Source organism: Colossoma macropomum, unplaced genomic scaffold (genome assembly GCF_904425465.1).
Source record: "Colossoma macropomum unplaced genomic scaffold, Colossoma_macropomum, whole genome shotgun sequence".
NCBI classification, from domain to species: Eukaryota; Metazoa; Chordata; class Actinopteri; order Characiformes; family Serrasalmidae; genus Colossoma; species Colossoma macropomum.
Genome location: NW_023494810.1, coordinates 4,116,334 through 4,140,931, shown reverse-complemented (window position 1 = coordinate 4,140,931; position 24,598 = coordinate 4,116,334).

Genomic DNA, 24,598 nt, shown 5'->3' with positions numbered 1-24,598 from the left:
GCAGCTGTAGCCAGTCAGCATCCTGTCCATGTTGTCCACCCTCACACACACACACACACACGCACACACACACACACACACTAACAGCAGGCCATATACGAGGAGAACAGAGTGAAGGACACAGCACCTCCACACTTTTACTCCCCGCAGGTTCACCCAACACCACATGTGTAATATAAATGTGTGGGGGGTGAACAGAGTGAAGACACTGAAAATGGGTTATTTTATATGTTCTTCACAGAAAATGATCAAAGACCAAGAATCTGAGGTTGAAATAATAATAAATCACATCATTTTTTCTTTAGGTAAACACTGAAAATGGGTCCCACAGACCTGAACACCACACAAGGGGTAAAAATGTTGTTTTTGTTGGTTTGCCTTTAAGACTTATAAATGTAAATGGCCTCTATTCCAATTGGCTGCCCTGTATTGTGCTACATTCAAAAAGCAGTACAGGATGATCATCTCCTTTTAACATCTACATAAATGGGCAGAGCTATGGGCGTTGGATTTTGTGACATCACAAAAACAATGGATTAACCCCACACTTCCATAACCTAAGAAAAGCTCCATCAGCTTGCATTAAAGTTGTTATAATTAAAGAATAATAAGCCATAATCTGCAGTAAACCTGGAATGCTAAGGGGTTAAAAATGGACTGTTTTACAAAGTATTCCTTTTAAAAAAAAGTGACACTTGAGTTTTCATAATATGGTCTATTTTAAGGCAGTCAGATGCAAGAACATGGCCTTAGAACGCCACAGGCTACCAAAGGAAATGCAGTTTTTAGCTCAGTGTAGCAGAACTGTTTGGCTGTGAAGTCAAGTCAGCTGTTCATGAAGAAAAGTGTTGTTTTGGCCTTGTCGAGTTTGATTGCTCCAGCTTGCGTGATTTCTGAGCACTGATCGTTTAATCTGCTGAGGCACGTACACAACACTGCCTGGGAATGCAACTTCTTGGCAATGTAAACTTGTCATCACAGTGTTTAAGCCTTCCACACTACATGTAGTTAACAAACTAGCTAATTTATTTATTTATTTATTTCACTATTAATGTGAACTGATTGTTTTCAGCTGATGTTTCCGTCATAGATGTCTTACTGGCAAACTAAAATGTGGCAAGATGTGCAATACATGCATTTTTCAATTCATCAGATCACTTCCAATGAAGTGTCGGCATCACAGCTCTACAAAGCAACATACAGTCCAACAGCAAGCACAAAAAAGTCTGGACACAAGTCTCCTTTTCCTGAAGTATGACAATATATCAGATTCTTTTGGCTAATCAAGGTGAGATGCTGCAAGTATACTCAACAACACAGAGTGGTTTACTTACATAGTGAAGCATTCAGGTTCGGCCATGTAGGGTAGGGTAAAAAAGAGTTTTGGTGGAATGGTAGGGTTACCCAAGAGATTTCTGTTCTCTGATTTTTGAAATGTAAGTCAGATCCACCATTGTGAATGGTATGAAAAGAGATATAGCAAACTAATCTGCATTGCTAGGTTGGGGGTTTTAGCCACCCGAGATATTATTTAGCCAGCCCAAATGAATGTACATTATTTGCTCAAATCATCAAAAGTATTTTGCATTTATTCTTCATTATTCAACTGTGCCATTATGTCTCCAACTTCATAATGTACTGTGAAAGCAGTGCGCAAACGTCAGTTGACAACCGCTGAAGTTGTGATGGGATTTTAGCTAAAAGCATACTAAAATAAAGATTAGGCCTCATTCAAATATATAAAAAATACAGTCGGAATCTGAAAGTAAGTCATTACATAGTGAAGATAAATATCTACAATATGCATTTGTGCAAACTGTGGTCAATGTAGCTGGCTATTGAGTTTTTATCTGGTTGCCTGTTAGCCAGCTAACTTTAAATGTCATGAGGTACAGAAATAGGGGAGGCACAAATGTTTGCTAGCTGAAGAGCCAACTATTTTACAACGCTGTTTACCAAAAAGTTGGGATGCTGTGTAAAATGTAAATAAAAACAATACAATGACGTGCAAATCATTTGTACCCTATATTTAACTGAAAGTAGTACAAAGACAACATATCAAAGGTTGAAACTGAGAAATTTTTATTTTTATTTCCCAATTTGATTTTACTGCCAGCAACACATTCCAAAAAGTTGGGACGGGGGCCTGTTTACCTCTGTGCTTCATCACCTCTTCTTTTAGCAACACTCTGTAAACGTTTGGGAACTGAGGAGACACTGCTGTAGTTTTGAAAGTGAAATGTTTTCCTGTTCTTTCTTGACACAGGATTTCAGCTTATCAACAGTTTGAGGTCTCGTTTGTCATATTTTTCATTTCATAATATGGCAAATGTTTTCAATGGGTGACATGTCTGGATGGCAGGCAGGTCAGTTTAGAGTTTAGCCTAACAATTGAGCCATGTTGTTGTAGTACCTGCAGAATGTAGTATATATATATATATATATATATATATATATATATATATATATATATACCAAACAGGAAACATTTCAAGGAACACTGATATATATAAAATGAAAAAAAAATACGTGTACACACACACACACACACACACACACACACACACATATATATATATATATATATACATAGCAAATGCGGATAAGCAGTTTCATCATCATCACTTTTATTATATAGCGCCTTTACCATGCTCAAGGACGCTTTACAATCAAAGAACATGAACACATTAAACATCAACAAATTAAACAAGAGGACAATACAGATAAACATTCAAGTACAAAGGGAACAACGATAAGACAGTGAAAACAAGAAAGTCTTTAACAGAGATTTAAATGAAGATAAATCTGAGAGATTGCGTCCCGAATAGACTCCATAATCTGGGAGCTACTACATTAAATGATCGACCACCCATAGAAGTCAATTTAAACCTTGGAACATGAAGAAGGCTTAAATTTTGTGATCTCAAAGTACGGGATGGGACATATAGATGAAGAAGCTCCGCCAAGTATTGAGAAGCCAGACTGTGCAGAGCTTTATATGTTACACTGAACACAGAATGTAATGGGCAACCAGTGAAGACTCTGAAGGACAGGGGTGATGTGGTCATTCTTTTTTGTAAAGGTGACGATCCTTGCAGCGGCATTTTGAACAAACTGTAACCTAGTGAGGGTTTTGACAGGGAGGCCAGAAAAAAGAGCATTGCAGTAGTCTAGCCGTGATGTCACTAGTGCATGCACAAGTTTCTGCATGGTTGGAGAAATATTACGAAGATGGAAAAATGCTGTCTTAACAACGGAATTGATGTGGATGTCAAAAGAGAGTGTAGGGTCAAAAATAACTCGGAGGTTGTGGACGTGGGGAGGAGGTGTTACCAGAAAATGACGAGGTGATGGAGCTCTGTAGGCGGCCAATCAGCTGATCCTTGTGTTCCTGTAACTAAACTCAGACGAGGAGAGTAAAGTCTGTGTCATATTTTCCTGCTACCAAACGCAGGCGACTATACAGGCTGTTAGGAACACAGAAGGCAAACATCCTGCACCTCTCGAACAACCACGCCCACTCACCCAGCCTTCATACTTGCAGCTGCCCGTTCACATACGGACGTCTCTGATGGACAGGAGAGTGTAATACTGTAATGTAATGTCAACTATTACAAGCATTACATTGTGACACTTTACATGAGCCTATGTAACATTGCCATAACCATGCCATAAAAGTGATAGCAGATGTCATACGCTGTCATGAACTGTCAGGACAGGTTTTAGTCAGTAATATAAGTGCATCATGCTACCATTACCATTTATTGTAATGATAAATATCATGATATTCGATATCATGACTGCTACCTAGAGTAGATGTAGCAAAAATTAAGATGTGACATAAGCCTGCAGCCATTGTTGTGCCAATTACGTTATGTGGAAGTTCTCAAACTTAAAAGGTTCTTCTTATTCACATATGATATTTACAAAAAAACAGTTCCTCAAATATTGAAATGATTGTTCTGTGGCTTTGCTCCAAAGAACCCCTATTGGCATCTTTATTTTTAAGGGTGATGTCTGCTTTTAACAAGTGAGACTTATACACTCTGTGTCAGTTTCCTGGACTGGGATTAATTCTAGTCCTGGACCACACAGCATTCTGATTATCCATTAAAAGAGGCATGTAGTCCAGGACTAGCTTATCCCTGTCTGGAAAACCAACTTTATATATGCAAAAGTTTATAGACACCTGTTTATCTAACGTTTCTTCTGAAATCAAGGCTACCAATAGAGCATTTATCTCTCTTGGCTCTCTTGGGAGGCCTTTACCCTAGATGTTGGAACTGAAACGCTTTGAGGATTTGATTGCATTCAGCCACAGCAGCATTAGTGAGGTCAGGTACTGATGTTGGATGATTCGTTCTGGATCGCTCCAAATTGCCCCAAAGGTTGGTGCTCTATCACTTCCACTGCTCCACAGCCCATTTCTGTTGGGGTTTATATCCCTCTAGTCCACACTTAGGCCCATGTGCACCTGCTCCAGAGCATCCCATTCTATTTGCAATGCCTTTTAATGGAGATTACACAAGCTGTGTGCACAATCAAATACAGGTGCAGCTTAAATTAGCTGAATTCACTAATTATGAAGTGTCTCTGGATACGTTTGGGTAAATAGTGTATTTCACAGCATACCCCACTACCTGTGACCTAACAAAACAGCCTCATTGAATGCATACTCATTTGCAAATCTGTTGCTTGCTACACCAACTTTCCAGTAGCTAGCTTGGAAAAGCTCAGGTCCTTGGGGGCATTCAAGGCGAGACTCTGGGGTTAAAGTGCCTTTTTTAAGATGTGGTTAATGCTAGCCATCATGTCGGCTATTCTGTAACCAAGCCTTCCTGTGCAAGGTGCCTCCTGGCTCCTTCCATGTGGGTACTTAACCGGTCGTGTGACGTCCCTAAGCTTTGGACGCTGGGTGACCTCCTATGCAAAGTGGATCGTTGCCCCTGGAGGTGGTCTGCCATTGGGGATAGCTCTCGTACTGTATGCCTATCCCCGCTAGAGATTTTTCCACATTAAGCAGGCTAAGTAATGTGCGGTGCTGTTCTGAATGTAATCTCAAACAGCTTTTGACACAGCTTAACGATGGCGGGGGGCAGCGGGGTAAAAGTTTAGCAAGTCTGTCTGGAGAAACGAAGCTAAGCGCACCAACATGGTACAATGGGAGAGAAAGTTCTAGGCTTTAATGTGTTCTTTTTTCGTTCAAAGAAACAACCGGGCCGATATCACTCTCGTCATTTTGTGGCCATTATGAATCACACGCTCCAGATGGAAGAAGGTCCTCTAAAAAGTGTCAGCTTAAATCGTGCAATCAGTTTATCAGATCTAACACTTAAAAAAGCTCGCTAAAGTTTCAGCACCCAGTAGAACACCTAAAGGCATTATCTTCACCAAACCTGTTTAAAAGTTTTAGATGTGGCTAGGGCTGTCACTCTCGATCACATTAGTCATCGAGTCATCTACAGATTATTCTGGCGAATAATTGAATAATCAGAGTTTTAAAAAAGGCCGAAGAATAAAAATGGAATTACCTGAACAACAGCGAGATGTACATAGGCCTTCGTAATTACACAGTTAGTTGATTTTCTAAACGTAAATAAGTTAACACGTCCTCTACAGAGAACACACCAGCACATTTTGAAGTACAATTACTGTTTATTTGTTGAATTTAACATGTTGGAAAAAATAAAACATAACGTGGTTTGTGCAAAAGTAATGACACATTTATATCACATTCAATGTGTTAAACTCAGCAAATAAATAGAAATTATGCATAAAATTAGCAGAAAATGCCACATTTAAATGTGTTCTCTTTAAAGCATGTGTTAATTTACTTTCACATAGAAGCAAAGCAAAGTAATTTGACCAGGGACTTTCAAACCTTTTGCTTTGGACTATATATCGCCACCAGTTATCAGTTATACAGTCTCAAAATTTCATGACAACTGATTTTCATTCAGTACTGACTAAGATGGATCATAAAAGTTCATCAGTTAGAAATCAGGTAGACTCCCTTAGGGAAGGTAGGCTGGGGAGAATGACAACACACAGACAGTATGGTAAACAAGGTGGAAAGACACGCCCAATATGCAAATATATGGTACCAAGAGCTAATAGAAATGAAGTGGGTTGTACTCAAGAAGGTTGCATTGACCAAACATTTATCAAGTAAAGCTGAGAAGTGTAAGCAACATGTTTGAATGTCTGAAATCATCAAAATGAAAAACTGAAAAGTCCGAATCATTTAAATGTAAACATTTATGCAGTCTATCACATAAATTCACTGATACAGAAACTCCAACACCTCAACCACTGAATCAACTGATGTTTTAGCTAACAGATTCATCTTGTGCTGAGGCAACCAGCTACTCCTGATAGGCATCAACGCTGTTTCATGTGCTTAGCAGCCTTTTACCTACTTACCTACCTACTTTTAACGTAGGTAAATCTGAATAGGCTAAAACTGGGAGTCATATATGGAGTAAGCAGCCTGTCATTCATTATGTGATATTAATCATGTCATTCAATATGCATATATAGTTAGAAGATGGGAAAACAATCCCCCTTTCCAAATTTTTAATGATCTTCCAAAACAACCCCTTACCGGCCTGTTTGTATTTATGTGTAAAGACGAATTAAATAAAAATAGTGAACATAATGCATTTAAATAAAGTTACCTTAATAAAATATGATAAAAGGATGATCTAACTCAAAATGACCGAGTTACTATCTCAACAGTTCATTTTTGCGTTAGTTTTAAATACAACTTTCTGTGGTATTTAAGTTGTGTTAACTTCTTTCTTTCATTAAGATGTGTAGAAATTGAGAGAAATCTTTAGTAGAATTACACTCCTTGTTGATTAACTGAGAAGATAAATTTTAACTGATGACTTTTAAATCGGATAATCAGGTTTAAGCGATTAATGGCAGACCTAGAAGTGACGAACCGAGTAGACATTTTTCGCTGGTACATTTCTGTGCTGTGCTGTTCGTGGGAACTGTTCACACCTCTGCTCTCTGAGTGTCAGTTATTTGTCACTGAGTGCATTAAGGGGGAGGTACACCGAGAGGAAGGAAGGAGGCCACAACCGCATATGCTTTTACTCAGTAAGTCAGTCAGTTTAATTTGCCAAGATATCATGCCACACATCTGTGGTTGATAAGTTTAGCGACACTAAAGGGACTAAAGAGACTTGCTGAACAGTTCTTAGCTCAGACGTAGTGTGTTTACGTTAAGTGGAGGTTATTGAAACTTTAAAAAATTAACACCTTTAAAAATAAAGGTCCTAAAAGGGTTCTTTGCATGTTGGCATGGAAGAATTTTGGTTCACTAAAAAACTTTTAATGGATGGTTCTTCATTTTTATTTTAGTTTAAAGACCCTCCATAACTTAAAGATACTAGAAAGAACCTTTACATAGAAGTACCATTTTGGGTTCTCAAAAAAAAAAAAAATCACTGTATGGCTCTTTGGAGAATTATTTTTGTGAATGAGATGCAGATTTGAAGAATATTTGTAAAGTTTAAAGGACCTTCACATAATATAAGTTCTAGGAAGAATCCTGACATTATGTGACAGTTCTTTAATTCCTTAAAAGGTTCTTCACACTAAAAATCTCTTTTTCAAACTGGGTTTTTAAGGAACCAAAAGTAACTCCAGTATAGTTTTTCATCCATTAATTTACATCAACATATCTGCACGGTTTTATTAAAACACTATGTATATTTTTATCTTTCTTTTGATACAAAAAGCAACAGCTGTCCTTTACATCTAATGACCATTTAATGATAAATGAATGAGAATAAATGTTCCAAAATACTTTAAGGCTTGACAAAAGCTATTGCTATGGTATCCCTGGTGGCTGCTAAGGTGTTGCTAGGCCATATGACATAGGCCATTTATATATATATATATATATATATATATATATATATATATATGTGTGTGTGTGTGTGTGTGTGTATATATATATATATATATATATATATATATATATATATATACACACACATATATATATATATATATATATATATATATATATATATATATATATATATATATATATACACATATGTATATACTATATGGACAAAAGTATTGGGACACCTACACGTTACACCCACAGGAGTTTTTATGAATCCCATTCTAAATCCATGGGCATTAATGTGGAGTTGGTCCTCCTTTGCAGCTGTAACAGCTTCCACTCTTCTGGAAAGCTTTCTACAAGATTTTGTGTGAGTCTGTGGGAATTTCTGCCCATTCATCCAAAAGAGCATTTGTGAGGTCAGGCACTGATGTTGGATGAAAAGGCCTGGCTCACAATCTCCGTTCTAGTTCATCCCAGAGGTGTTGGATGGGGTTGAGGTCAGGGCTCTGTGAGGGCCAGTCAAGTTCTTCCACACCAAACTCACCCAGTCATGACTTTATGGAGCTGCTTTGTGCACCGGGGCTCAGTCATGCTGGAACGGAATAGGTTCTTCCCCAAACTGTTCCACAAAGTTGGAAGCTTACAATTGTCCAAAATGTCTCAGTAAGCTGAAGCATTAAGATTTCCCTTCACTGGAACTAAGGGGTTCTAGGCCAACCCCTGAAAAACAGCCCCATGGCATCATCCCTCCTCCACCAAACTTTACAGCTGGCACAATGCAGTCAGGTAGGTAACGTTCTCCTGACTCATCCATCATACTGACAGATAGAGAAGTGTGATTCATCACTCCACAGAATGCATTTCCACTACCTCAGAATCCAGTGGCGGCGTGCTTTACACCCCCCCCCCACCGACACGCATGCCAATATATATGTGAGTCTGTATGTAATGTGCAAGAGGTATCCTTTGTGATGTCGTCCTGTTCCCATATAGTTTGCATGATCCTGTAAACTTTTGTGGTTCTAGCTCAAGAACTGCAACCTGTGAAAAAAGGCATAGAACACTACGACAAAGAACAGTATGTTGGTTCTGTCAAGCCAACAGAGTAAGGAATGGGCAACACAGCAGAAACGTACTGTACAACATGTTATCATTTGTTTCCTTGCTTGAGATGTAGAGTAAATGGATGCAGGCACATAATTAAAGTTCAGTAACATCTGTATTTACATTGACACTGTAAGTTTGCACGGTTAACGTCTAACACTCTAATAGATGCTTCCAGTGAAGACAGCATGGCAAGTTAACTTTATTTAGACACTGATCTGACAGTTCAAAAGTTACACAAGGCAGCTTTACGTAAGATAATGGACTGAACGGACCACTTCCAGGCAGTCGCCTCACTTTTGATAGGTATTTCGTGGAACTTTGAACAGTGTTTGCTGCCACTGTGCAGTCTTGAAAATAGGGATTTTTAGTGGTTCTTAGCTTCAACGTTAGTTTCTATAGAAAAGAAATAGCATAATTATTATTATATAAATGTATATGATTTAGTGTATAATTAGCTTTATATATTTAAACTGTAAAGTCAATGTGAATTGGAAATCATATTGTATTTTCTTTCGGCACCATGACACATTTCAGAGTGAAACTCAGCACCAGGGAGGGTCTCTGAGCCTGCTGAGCATTTTCTACCAATGACAGGTGGGGGTGGTGAGTGGAGAAGGTGAAACATGTACATGCACAGTACTGTGCAGAGGTCAGAGACCACCTTTTATATATTTAATGACCAGTCAAGGGTCCAAAAGTGTGAGAAACCTGGAAATAAACAACAGAAGTTTCAATAATCTTGAAACGGTTGTGACGATTAAAATGAATGACATTTTTGAGATTTGGCACTATTTACAGTGTACAAAAAAGTTGGATTTTTTTCCCCCTCCATTGAAACACATGTTCAGACGACTCTCAGGTTGAGCCGATCTACTCATTAAAGGCTTTTACACAAACTCATGGAGTTCATGCCAACTTGAGCGCACACTATCTTAAAGCTAAGGGCAACATACCACCAAATACTCAGAAATTCTGAAATTCATGTAAACATTCAAACATTCTACTTTTCACTCAAATTGCTATGCTGATAATATCATTTATATTAAACAAACAAATTATAAATGAATAAGGAATGCAAAACAGAAGAAATTATACCAGTGGTCTCTCAGACCTTTGGACCCCACTATATATTTAACAGAACATTATACAAAAGCCTCAATTCTGGCCTATTTAGTGTGTCCACCTTTTGCCTTTATTACAGCTTCCATTCTTTCTAGTTTTTAAAGAAATTTGCAGGGATATTTTTCAACACCTCCAAAGTTCAGTCTTAGAAGTTGGTTGCATTTGCTGTTTCTCATGATCCAGGTAATCCCAAACACATTCAGTCATGCCTGGACTCTGGGGTGGTCAGTTCATTGCTTCTTTGATTTGTTTGACCTACTCCTTTCTTATGTAAGTGCATTATCTTATATCTAACCTCCTCAGAAATATTTCTTGAAAAAATGAGTACTTAATAGCCAGTTTGACTGGAATTTAACCCTTGAAATCTACATGCTAAGCCTTATTACTAAGTAACTACAGAGACTTCACAGCAAACTGGCTATTCTTAGGTCAAAGACGTGTGTAATAAGGCTTGAGCCCACTGGTGGACCATGGCCATTTAAGGCGTAAAGGTTGTCCTCTGACTTTTGCACACTACTGTAATCGACACTCAGATGTTTTAGCGTCAAAGACATTACATTTTGATGAAACATTACAGGAAAACAGGAAACTGGTCTCTTAAATGATATAATATGATGAATCGAGCTTGATAATACCAAAGCCAGAGCAGCGCTCTATCTAATAAGTGACATAAGCAGCTGCTTAGGGCCTCACAGTCACCACTGGGCTCTCTAACAACTTTGAGGTAGTTAGTGCAAGTTACTATAATGTTGGCAAATAAAATGCTGTAATGAAGGGGAAAAGGCACTGGTTAATCATGTCTCATGAAAAGAGAAGGTGTGTAGAAAAAAACTACAAGATAAAGATTTTGGTCTCATTTTAACGTGTTAACATTCTTGGCTTTTTAGGTTTTTTGTTTTGTTTTCTGTAATTAAACTGTAACTTATTTGAACATCAAACTGCATACATTAGCATCCAATCATCATCAATACATAAAATTGCTTTATACACATAATTTACACCACTTGTGGTAGTTATTATTTTACAGTACATTAGCCAGCAAGTTAAATGGTTTGCTGATGTTATATAAACAAAGTTAGGATGTTCATTAAAGACTATATATATATAAAATGTTGGTGCATGAATGTTCTGATTACATTAAGGCTGATCTTTTACACACAATAGTTCAGCAAATCTTTTCCATAATGAACATAAACAAGACTGAAAGTAAGTAAACATGCCAGGACAGTGTTTAATCTCAACACAAACAGGACACGTCCAACAGGTCACTAACATTGATCACTCAAAACAACAGCTTGAGGCCTCAGAGACTTATTCCCACTTTCTTTTTAAACTGTTTACGAGGTGTAGGTTTGGGGGAGGGCACACTCAGATAGGGGGCCCCCAAAAATCCTACTTAGGGCCATCAAATAGCTAGAGCTGTCCCTGACCAGAGCTGTAGGTAGTAATGGTCAATTTTGATTTCAGGTTGGGTTTAGAAAGCTTCTCCACTCTTGTTTACAAAAACCCTTCTTTAAAGAATCCACTAAAAGGTTCTTTATAGAAGTGGTTCTTCTATAGCATCGATCCGAAGAACCCTTTTTGGCACCTTCATTCTTAGGACTGTACACAGTAGTGAGTAATACTGTCACAAAAGCCTGAGTGTTTGACCACAGGCAAGGTTTTCATGTAAACACTGAAAAGAAAAACAGTGTTGGGGAAACAGTGGTCCAGCATGCAGCTGTCAGAAGGTTCATGTTTGTGCCCCTATAGCTCCCTTTGAAGTTCTAGAGGGCACGATTAGAGATAAGAATCACGAATTTGGTTAGGCAAGTAGAGTGTACTGTACTCCCTCCAGCCTGCCTGGTCAGCAAGTGTAAATACGGGCCATCTGGGAGCCACAGGATGAGTCCAACGGTCAGTTCATATTATGTACAGCAGTAGCATTTTACCTCTTATTACTGAAGCAGTTGACCTGTTTTATTATTGAGCTATTGAAGGTGTGTTTCTTTCAATCGTCCACTTTTTTGAGAACTTTTATTCTGTTACATTTAGGGAAAAAATTAGCTTGTTTTTGTTATTTATTTATTCTGCAAAAATTGGCTAACATTCTTGTTGATACATTTATTTTACATAGTTAAATAAAGTAATAAATAAACCTCCTGATTATAAGTGTTGTAAAAGTTCCCAAGAAGAGTAATAAATAAACAGCAACATTGAGTTCACAGAGTGCATATAAATTTGCATATTTGCAATTTAATACACTGAATCACAAATGTTCGAACCTCTGATAAATATGATTACTTTTCAAATAGTATTTTGATATGTAAATGAGTTGATTCATTTTAAACCTAGAATAAGTTCTTTTTAGATTATCTTAAACACTCATTTTTATTATTTAATATGACTTAAAAAAAGCATATATATATATATATATATATATATATGTGTGTGTGAAGAAAAAACTGGGTTTTCTGGGTTTTATTAAATAAATAATTATTAGTATACACTTGCTCTATAATACTTTACATGTGTTATAGTGTTAATTATGATATATATGGAGAGAGAAATAGAGAGAGAGGGAGAGAGAGAGAGAGAGAGAGAGAGAGAGGGAGAGAGAGAGAGAGAGAGAGATGGACATAGATATAGAAATAAATCTAGATCAGTAGCGACATTGACTAATTGAGCTAGGCCTGTTGTTTGGGCCATAATAACCTCAGCAATAATTTCTCCTAGCTCCCCTATGGGATTCTACTAGTATGTTAGCGCTAAGCTAATGGCAATTTTACGTGGACATTTGAAACCTGTAAAACATATTATTTCATGTTTATTTTAGCTTGTGGCATATGTTAACATATATTTTATCTTGTATGTAGCAATTTTACAGTGACTTACAGTGACAGAGTGCTGCTCCGTTTCTAATGACTGACTGAAGCGCGCTAGTCAGGCTATCACTCATACTCATATTCAACGTAATGTATCTATGACGTCCAGAAGGCCTGGAGTGAATGAAATTGTTTTCACTCTCAGGTACTCATCATGTTAGTCATTAATCTGATGCATCATGCCTTCAGTTCAGCCCCTGAAGTCCTAACCAATGGGAAAGCTCACTGTTTCTATCTAAATACCACATAGAACAATATCCTGATTGGATCATTTTCTTTTAGGGGTTTTAAGAATGTAACCCTTATGTTTTCAACCAAAGCTTTACAATGAAATTAGAGTATTACTACAATACCCGCAGAGTTTAAATTCAACAAGCACGATGAATATATTAGATAAAATGAAATAAAAATTACTGACCTGTTTTTTAATTTCACAGAAATCATTAGGCCTTCTAGGAAACCTAGAAAGCCCTGAGGATTCCTCACTGATATTGACCGAGATATAGTATTGTGATGAATAACACACCTGGAGCACAGGTCAGTTTGAAGGTTAATGGATGAAATGTCTTGTTTTCCATCAATGTCCTTTTTTTCTAGTGAGCTCAGTCAGAGTCTCTACATATTTCAGTTTGGATAATTGCACTGTCACAATGGCCCACATGGACAAGACATTTCTGACACAATGGCAACCACATGGGCAAGAAAAGAAAAGAAAAGCATTTTAAATGTTGAAACTACAGTGTTTGGCTCTTAAGCCTAAATTTGATGAAGTGTTTTGTGTTGAGAGACAAAAGGGAGCCCAAACAAAACCTCCACCTCACGATGGGAGAAATCTTTTAACACTTATAATTTTGGCGAGACATTGTGCAACGAAAGGTGAGCCAACGGAGGAAAACACAAAGAGTTGTGACAGCTATGTTTGTTCCTGTGGGCCTCCTCTGCGTCTAAAGGGGCTGCTCAGGGTGGCAGAGAGCTATTCAGCGCGGCTCATGGACTGTCCATATCCAACCCTGCATTCTTCTGGGGGAGAGAAAACAAGTGTAGAGGATAGAGCTGGCAGGAGTTTCCTGAAGGTTGCCAGGGAGAGCGGCTGTCCTGAAGCCGTTGCCATGAGGCGATTTGTTTTGTCTCCTTTTGCCACATCACTTCCTGGTTGGAAAAAGAGGAGGGAAATCATTAACTTCGAGCATCTGTAATGACCGGTCTGTCTAACAGGCACCTGGTGTGCTGTAGTCTGCTTTAGCTGGGCTTATGTGGACTTTCTGAATAGACAGATCATTTCAGTTAGAAGAAAATGAGTCTAAAACTGCACAGCCTGAAACTGCACTTCAGTAAAAGTGTCAGTTCAATGAAATAGTAAATGCCACGTCCCTTAAATACAGTTTTTTATGCCTTGAACAAAAAATACTGGTTTTTGGCAAAGTATTAATCAACGTGCTTAACCTTCAGACGGGCTGAGAAGATGTTATGTTCCTACTTTTCCTCGCTGTCAAATGAGCTCCTTCCTCTGAAATGTACAGCAGTTTCTGTAACCCTGTTGTGAGTCGGTGTTTAGGGAGAAACAGGAAGGACATTTGAGAGTCTGTCAACTGGATTCATTAGTTTATAGCAAGAAATACAGATATTAAAAAAAAAACACGATACAGCACAGAGCAAGAGAGGAAGTTGAAATGTGTTTTTAAGAGGGCTGGGTTTATATAGATTTCTGATAGTTTCCTAATGATTGTCTAAAGGTTTTCTAATGGTTTTTTAATGCTTTTCTAAAGATTTTTTAATGGTTGTGTAATGATTTCAAGTTTATTTGACAGTTTTCTAATGGTTTTCTAGTGGTTATTTAATGGTTTTCTAATGGTTTTCTAATAGTTGTCTAGTGGTTTCCTAATGGTTGTCTGATGGTTTCCTAATTGTTGTCTAATGGTTGTCTGATGGTTTTCTAATAGTTTTCTGATGGTTTCTAATAATATTCAAATGGTTGTGTACTGGTTTTCTGATGACTGTCTAATGGTTTTCTAATGGATTCCCATGGTATTTCATGGTTTTCTGAAGGTATTCTAATGGTTGTCTAATGGTGTCTGATGGCTTCTAATCATTTTATAATAGTTTCTAATGGTTTTCTAAAGGTATTCTAATCGTTTTCTAATTGTATTCTGTTGGTTAGGGTTAGATGCTTCAGTAATGGTTTTCTGTGTGTTGTCTGTGGGTTTCCTAATTGTTTTCTGATGGTTTCTAATGGTTTTCTCTTGGATTCTCATGGTTTTATGGTTTTCTAATGGTTTTCTGAAGGTATTCTAATGGTTGTCTAATGGTTTCTAATCATATTCTGATGGTTTCTAAAGGTATTCTAATGGTTTTCTAATGGGTATCTGATGGTAGTGTAATGGTTTTCTGATTTCTGAGGGTTTCCTAATTGTTTTCAAATGGTTTCTGATGGTTTCTAATGGTTTTCTAATGGTTTTCTCATGGTAATGTAATGGTTTTTTAATGGTGTTCTGATGGTTGTCTAATAGTTTTCTGATGCTTGTGTAATGGTTTTCTAATAGTTGTCTAAAGGTTTTCTGATGGTTGTCTATTGGTTGTCTAAGGTTTTTCCCAAGGTTTTCTAGTGGTTTCCTAAATGTTTTCTCATGGTTTCTAATGGTTTTCTAATAATTTTCTAATGGTTTCTAATTGTTTCCTGAATGTATTCTATTGGTTTTCTAATGGTATTCTGATGGTTTTCTGATGGTTTTCTAATGGTTTTCTAATGGTTTCTATTGGTTTCCGAAGGTATTGTAATGGTTTTTTAATGGGTATCTGATGGTAGTGTGATGGTTTCTGATGGTTGTCTAAGGGTTTTCTGATGGTTTCTAATTGTTTTCTAATGGTTTCTGATGGTGTCTAATGGTTTTCTAATGGTTTTCTGATGGTTGTCTAATTGTGTCTTCTAGTCATTTTCTAATGGTTTCTAATGGTTTTCTGAAGGTATTCTAACGGTTTTCTAATGGTATTCTGATGGTTGTCTTATGGTTTTCTGATGCTTGTGTAATGGTTTTCTGATGGTTGTCTATGGGTTTCCTAATTGTTTTCTTATGGTTTCTAATGATTTTCTAGTGGCTGTCTAATGGTTCTTTAATTGTTTTCTGATGGTTTTCTAATGGTTGTCTAATGGCTTTCTGATGTTTTTTTCCTGATGGTTTCTAGTGGTTTTCTAATGGATTCTCATGGTTTCAAATGGTTTTCTAATGGATTTCTGAAGGTATTCTAATGGTTGTCTAATGGTTTCTAAACGTTTTCTGAAGGTATTCTAATGGGTATCTGATGGTTGTCTATTGGTTTCTTGTGATTTCTAATGGTTTTCTAATGGTTTTCTGATGGTTGTGAAATTGTTTTCTAATGATTTTCTGATACTTGAGTAATGGTTTTCTAATAGTTGTCTAAAGGTTTTTTGATGGTTGTCTATTGGTTATCCAAGGGATTTCTCAAGGTTTTCTAATGGTTCCTTAACTGTTTTCTCATGGTTTCTAATGGTTGTCCAATGGTTTTGTAATGGTTTTCTAATGTTTGTGTAATGGTTTTTTATGGTTATCTAATGGTTTTCTAATGGTTGTCTAAAGGTTTTCTAATGGTTGTTCACTGGTGTTCTGGTGGTTGTCTAATGTTTTTCTGATGTTTTCTCATGGTTGTCTAATGGTTTCTGATGGTTTGTAATGGTGTTCTGAAGGTATATTAATGGTTTTCTAATGGGTATCTGATGGTAGTGTAATGGTTTTCTGATCGTTGTCTAAGGGTTTTCTGATGGTTTTCTAAGGGTTTCCAAATTGTCTTCTGCTGGTTTCTAATGGTTTCTGATGGTTTTCTAATGTTTTCTAATGGTTTGTCTTAAGATATTCTAATGGTTTCTTAATGGTATTCTGATGGTTGTCTAATGGTTTTCTGATACTTGAGTAAAGGTTTTCTAATAGTTTCTAAATGTTTTCTGATGGTTGTCTAGTGGTTGTCTAATGGTTTTCTGATGTACTATCATGGTTGCCTAATCATTTTCTGATGCTTGAGTAATGTTTTTCTGATAGTTTCTAAAGGTATTCTAAATGTTTTCTTAAAGTTTACTACTGGTTTCCTAAATGTTTTCTAATGGTTGTGTAGATGGCTGTCTAATGGTTCTTTAATGGTTTTCTGATGGGTATCTTATGGTAGTGCAATGGTTTTCTGATGGTTGTCTAAGGGTTTCTAATGGTTTCTAATGGTTTCCTGAATGTATTCTAATGGTTTTCTAGTGGTATTCTGATGGTTGCCTAATGGTTTTCTGATGCTTGTGTAATGTTTTTCTAATAGTTGTCAAAACTTTTTCTAAAGGTTTTCTCAAGGTTTCCTAATGGTTTCCTAATTATTTTCTCAAGGTTTTCTAATGGTTTTATAATGGTTGTCCGATGGTTTTCTGATGGTTGTCTAAAGGTTTTCTAATGGTTTTCTAATGGTGTTCTGATGGTTGTCTAATCGTTGTCTATTGGTGTTCTGATGTTTGTCTAATGGTTTCCTGATGTTTTCACATGGTTGTCTAATGGTTTTCTAATAGTTTTCTGAAGGATTTCTAATGGTTTTCTAATGGTTGTCTAAGGGTTTTCTGATGGTTGTGTGAAGGTTTCCTAATGGTCATGTAGTTGTTTTCTAATGGTTGTCTAAAGGTTTTCTAATTGTACTCTAATTGTTCTCTATTGGCTTCTAATGGTTTCAGGAAGATATTCTAATGGTTGTCTGCCGGTTTTTCTACTGGCAATTTAATGGTTCTGCAATGGTTTTCTAATGGTTGTCTAATGGTTTTCTAATGGTTGTCTAATGGTTTTCTAATTGTTCTCTAATGGTTTCTGGAAGATATTCTAATGGTTGTCTAATGGTTTTCTGGAGGCAGTTTAATGGTTCTGTAATGGTTTTCTAATGGTTTTATGATGGTTTTCTAATGGTTTTCTGAAAGTTTTCTAATGCTTGTCTAATAGTTTTCTGATGGTTGTCTAATGTTTCTCTAGTTGTTTTCTAATGGTTTTCTAATTGTTGTCCAATGGTTTTCTGATGTTTGTCTAATGGTTTTCCGATGGTTTCTAATGATTATCTGATGGTTGTCAAAGAGTTGTCTAAAGGTTTTCTAATGTTTTTCTAATGGAGTTGTCATGGTTGTCTAATTGTTTTCTAATCATTTTCTTTTGGTGTTTGGATGGTTGTTTAATGGTTTCTAATCCTTTTCTAATGGTTTCTAAAGGTTTTCTGAAGGTATTCTAATGTTTTTTTGATGGTTTCTAATGGTTGTCTAATGGTTATCTGATGGTTGTCTAAGGGTTATCTGTTGGTTGTCTAAGGTTTTCTGATGGTTGTCTTAAGGTTTCCTAATGGTTTTCTGATGGTTGTGAAATTGTTTTCTAATGGCTGTAGTTTAATGGCTTCTAGTAGTTTTCCAATTGTTCTCTAATCATCTCTGATGGTTTCTAATGGTTTCCGGCAGATATTCTAATCTTTCTGGTTTTCTTTCTGATGTTCTTTCTGGTGGCAATGTAATGGTTCTGTAATGGTTTTGTAATGGTTTCATGATGATTGTCTAATGGTTTTCTGAAAGTTTTCTAATTGTTGTCTAAAGGCTTTCTAAATGTTTCTAATGGTTTCTGATGGTTTCTAATGGTTTGCTTATGGTATTCTATTGATTTTCTAATGGTTTTCTGAAGGTATTCTAATGTTTTTTTTAATGTTATTCTGATGGTTTCTAATGGTTTTCTGATGGTTGTGTAAAGGTTTTCTGATTTTTGTCTATTGGTTGTCTATGTGTTTTCTCAAGGTTTTCTTATGGTTTCCTAATTGTTTTCTCATGGATTCTAATGGTTCTTTAATGGTTTTCTGATGGTTTTCCAATGGTTTCTTATGGTTTTCTGTAGGTATTCTAACGGTTGTCTAATGTTATCTAATGGTTGTCTAAGTGTTTTCTGATGGTTGTGTAATGGTTTTCTGATGGTTGTCTGATTGTTGTCTATTGGTTGTATCAGGGTTTTCTCAAGGTTTTAATGGTTTCCTAATTGTTTTCTCATGGATTTCTAATGGTTTTTAATGGTTTTATGATGGTTTTCATTGGTTTTCCGAAGGTATTCTAATATTTGTCTAAAGGTTTTCTGATGGTTGTCTAAGGTTTTTCTCAAGGTTTTCTAAATGTTTTGTAATGGTTTTCTTATGGTTTTCAGATGATTTCTAATGGCTTTCTGAAGGTATTCTAATGGTTTTCTAATGTTATTCTGATTTTTTCTTATGGTTTTCTCATGGTTGTGTAATGGTTTTCTGATGGTTGTCTAATGGTTTCCTAATTGTTTTCTCATGGTTTCTGATGGTATTCTAGTGGTTTTCTAATGGTTTTATTATGGTCTGTCTAATGGTTTTCTGAAGGTTTTCTAATAGTTGTCTAATACTTTTCTAATGGTTATCTAATTGTTGTCTAATGGTTTTCTAATGGTTTACTAATGGTATTCTGGTGGTTTCTGATGGTTGTCTAATGGTTTTATAGTTTTTGTCCAGTAGTTTTCTGGAGGTTTTCTAATGGTTCCCTAATGGGTTTCTTTTGGTTTTTAAATGTTCTCGGAAGGTTATCTAATGGTTAATAATGGTTGTGTAATGATTTTCTAATGGTTTTATGATAGCTGTCTATTGGTTTTCTAAAGGTTTTTTAATGGTTCTCTAATACTTTTCTGATGGTTATCTAATTGTTGTCTAAAGGTTTTCTGATGGTTTCTAATCACTTTCTAATGGTTTGCTAAAGGTTTTCTAATGGTTTCCTTATGATGTTTTTCCTTGGATGTTTGTCTAATAGGGTGTAGAGTGTAGTGTAGAGTGTAGTGTGGAGTGGAGTGTAGGGTGTAGAGTGTAGTGTAGAGTGTAGTGTGGAGTGTAGTGTAGAGTGTAGTGTGTAGTGTGGAGTGTAGTGTAGGGTGTAGAGTGTAGTGTGGAGTGTAGTGTAGGGTGTAGAATGTAGTGTGGAGTGTAGTGTAGGGTGTAGAGTGTAGTGTAGAGTGTAGTGTGGAGTGTAGTGTAGAGTGTAGTGTGGAGTGTAGTGTAGAGTGTAGTGTGTAGTGTTGAGTGTAGTGTAGGGTGTAGAGTGTAGTGTGGAGTGTAGTGTAGGGTGTAGAGTGTAGTGTGGAGTGTAGTGTAGGGTGTAGAATGTAGTGTGGAGTGTAGTGTAGAGTGTAGTGTGTAGTGTGGAGTGTAGTGTAGAGTGTAGAGTGTAGTGTGGAGTGGAGTGTAGGGTGTAGAATGTAGTGTGGAGTGTAGTGTAGGGTGTAGAGTGTAGTGTAGAGTGTAGTGTGGAGTGTAGTGTAGAGTGTAGTGTGGAGTGTAGTGTAGGGTGTAGAATGTAGTGTGGAGTGTAGTGTAGGGTGTAGAGTGTAGTGTGTAGTGTAGTGTAGGGTGTAGTGTAGAGTGCAGAGTGTAGTGTGGAGTGTAGTGTAGGGTGTAGTGTAGAGTGCAGAGTGTAGTGTGGAGTGTAGTGTAGGGTGTAGTGTAGAGTGCAGAGTGTAGTGTGGAGTGTAGTGTAGGGTGTAGAATGTAGTGTGGGGTGTAGTGTAGAGTGTAGCGTGTGGTGTGGAGTGTAGTGTAGAGTGTAGCGTGTGGTGTGGAGTGTAGTGTAGAGTGTAGCGTGTAGTGTGGAGTGTAGTGTAGGGTGTAGAATGTAGTGTGGAGTGTAGTGTAGGGTGTAGAGTGTAGTGTAGTGTGGAGTGTAGTGTAGAGTGTAGTGTGGAGTGTAGTGTAGGGTGTAGAATGTAGTGTGGAGTGTAGTGTAGGGTGTAGAGTGTAGTGTGGAGTGTAGTGTAGGGTGTAGTGTAGAGTGCAGAGTGTAGTGTGGAGTGTAGTGTAGGGTGTAGTGTAGAGTGCAGAGTGTAGTGTGGAGTAGTGTAGTGTAGAGTGCAGAGTGTAGTGTGGAGTGTAGTGTAGTGTGTAGAGTGTAGAGTGTAGTGTGGAGTGTAGTGTAGTGTGTAGAGTGTAGAGTGTAGTGTGGAGTGTAGTGTAGTGTGTAGAGTGTAGAGTGTAGTGTGGAGTGTAGTGTAGGGTGTAGAGTGTAGTGTAGGGTGTAGTGTAGAGTGCAGAGTGTAGTGTGGAGTGTAGTGTAGGGTGTAGAGTGTAGTGTGGAGTGTAGTGTAGGGTGTAGAGTGTAGTGTGGAGTGTAGTGTAGGGTGTAGAGTGTAGTGTAGTGTGTAGAGTGTAGAGTGTAGTGTGGAGTGTAGTGTAGGGTGTAGAGTGTAGTGTAGAGTGTAGTGTGGAGTGTAGTGTAGAGTGCAGAGTGTAGTGTGGAGTAGTGTAGTGTAGGGTGTAGTGTAGAGTGCAGAGTGTAGTGTGGAGTGTAGTGTAGAGTGTAGAGTGTAGTGTGGAGTGTAGTGTAGAGTGCAGAGTGTAGTGTGGAGTAGTGTAGTGTAGGGTGTAGTGTGTAGAGTGTAGTGTGGAGTGTAGTGTAGGGTGTAGAGTGTAGTGTAGAGTGTAGTGTGGAGTGTAGTGTAGAGTGCAGAGTGTAGTGTGGAGTAGTGTAGTGTAGGGTGTAGTGTGTAGAGTGTAGAGTGTAGAGTGTAGTGTGGAGTGTAGTGTAGGGTGTAGAGTGTAGTGTAGAGTGTAGTGTGGAGTGTAGTGTAGAGTGCAGAGTGTAGTGTGGAGTAGTGTAGTGTAGGGTGTAGTGTAGAGTGCAGAGTGTAGTGTGGAGTGTAGTGTAGAGTGTAGAGTGTAGAGTGTAGTGTGGAGTGGAGTGTAGAGTGCAGAGTGTAGTGTGGAGTAGTGTAGTGTAGGGTGTAGTGTGTAGAGTGTAGTGTGGAGTGTAGTGTAGGGTGTAGAGTGTAGTGTAGAGTGTAGTGTGGAGTGTAGTGTAGAGTGCAGAGTGTAGTGTGGAGTAGTGTAGTGTAGGGTGTAGTGTGTAGAGTGTAGAGTGTAGAGTGTAGAGTGTAGTGTGGAGTGTAGTGTAGAGTGCAGAGTGTAGTGTGGAGTAGTGTAGTGTAGGGTGTAGTGTGTAGAGTGTAGAGTGTAGTGTGGAGTGTAGTGTAGAGTGTAGAGTGTAGAGTGTAGTGTGGAGTGTAGTGTAGAGTGCAGAGTGTAGTGTGGAGTGTAGTGTAGTGTGTAGAGTGTAGAGTGTAGTGTGGAGTGTAGTGTAGAGTGTAGAGTGCAGAGTGTAGTGTGGAGTGTAGTGTAGTGTGTAGAGTGTAGAGGAAACTAAAACCCATATAGTTTATGTAAGTATTAGTAGTTAGACTGCAACATTTGCATTCTTCGAAGCTAAACACTCCTGAATGCTGCTAGCTTATTTTAGGCTAAAATATTGTACTTATTACATTATTATTATTTTTTAAACTAATTAGAAATATATTAATAATTAATATTAATTGTATTATATATACATAACATCAATAAATATACTTAATATTGGTTTTTTTCATAAAGCGATTAAATCTCACTGTTGAAATAGCTATTCATGACAAGAAATTACTATAAATAGATAATTATGGTTTATTATTTAGTAACACATACTACTTTTTACCATGTTATAATGTCTGTTCTTGTGAAGATACCATTGGTTTACATTTTGGAGTCTATTCTGCAAGTTTCTAACTTTATTGAATAACAGTTATTAATACGACAAATGATTCCAAACTTTTGAATGGTCATATATCTTTTCTTCATTTGTGTCAGTGCTAAAATGGTTTTGCTGATTGAGTAGTTTCAGGGTATTTAGTTACCGAATGGCTTAAATTGGGATGAGTTGCTGTTTTTCCAGCCATTGAGAACAAAGAGTTCTCGTCAAGGGAGGAAATTATAGCTGGAATGAGGCTATTTATATAACCATTTAATATAAGCAGTCTAAAGAGAGCACGACACGACCAAACCTGCTATTCAGAAATGACTGGATTCTGTAAATCTAATCTGCAGTGTGTAATTATGTATATATATTCATTTTGTCATTATGTAACTACACAAGTTGCCTGGAACAGATAGGACAGGCCGCTTCCTTCAAGGATAAAATCCATTTCTTCCTTCATTAAACCAAGTAATGTAAATTACTCCCTCGGTCACTGCGGCCACCAGATAAATTAATTCCTTCGCTTTTCACGTTTGGCACATTTATTCGCTGTGTCACATTTGTCTTAGATAAATAGGCCCTGAATGCACATTAACAATGCAGTTAAAAGTTCATGGAGCAGATATTTTTTGCAGCCATTTAATATGAGTCTCAGACTGCTTCATCATCATTCAGTAAGTTTTGCTGACATTTTTATGGCAGCCAACAAAATTAATCTTCATTTTTCAAAGCAGAGCATCACTCTGCTGTGTTCCAGATATTGATGCCAGATTAGAATAACCTTATTGGTCAAGTACACTTGCATGTACAAGGAAATTGTTGGTGTATACAAACCCAATTCTATAAAACGTGGGACAGTAGGTGAAATACAAAGAAAGCAACTAGAAAGCAGTGTTTTATAAATTCTTTTTAAATGTTAAAAATACAACAATACAAAGAAAAGATGTTTAATGTCTTACCTTATCAACTTAATTATTTTTGCAATGTGCTCAATAAAGGTTGAGAAAGGGGCTAAGACATCATGAAATGTTCAAGCAACATCTTAAACAGGTGACGCAATTATGCTCAGATATAAAAGGAGCCTCGAGGAAAGGCCGAGTCCTTTAAAAGCAAGGACGGCTAAGGCTCATCAAAATAACTCAACAATCCAACAGTCAAAATGTAGCATTTCTCTGCCAGAAATTGGAAGGAATTTAGGTGTTTCACCCCTTATAGTTTATAATATTATCAAAAGATTCAGGGAATCCAGTGTAATGTATGTGCGTAAAGGACAAGGCCAAAAACCACAAATGAGTGCTTGCAATCTTCGACCCCTCGATCAGCACTGCATTAAAAAATGCTGTTCCTCTATGATTGATATCACCACATGGGTTGGGGAATACATTGTCAATAAACGCCATCTGTTGCTGCATCCACAAATGCAAGTTAAGACCATATTATGCACAGTGGAAGCCATATTTCAACAACCGGAAACGCCGCCGATTTCTCTGGGCTCGAGCTCATCTGAAATGGACTGATGCACAGTGAAAATGTGTATTGTGGTCTGATGAGTCGACCTTTCAGATTGTTTATGGAAACAATGAAAGTCATGTTCTCTGGGTCAAACAAAAAAAGCACCATCCAAATTGTTACCAGCATAAAGTTCAAATGCCAGGGTCTGTCATGGTATGAGGGGGCATGATCTGGCAACTTGCATGCCTGTGAAAGCATCAAAATGCTGAACACATTTTGGAGCAACATATGCTGCCATTTAGACAAATTCCTGAGACCACGTCAAAAATCTGGAATTGTTCTCATTTAATCCTGAAAAATAAACAACAGAAAGTTTTAGAAATTTGAAAAAGAAAAGTGACGAGTAATGGGAAGAAAATTATTCAAGATTCAGCACTATTTTAGGTCACTATTCACTATTCTCCAAAAATTGCGTTCCCTGTAGAGGCTATGTTTAATTATTTTTACCTAGAAAATCAACATATAAATATATAAATATATTTGCAGCATTAATATCTAGAACATCGTTTATTTTATGTAACTTTGTACATACAAATATTAATATAATGTCTGAATATTGGATCCCTATCA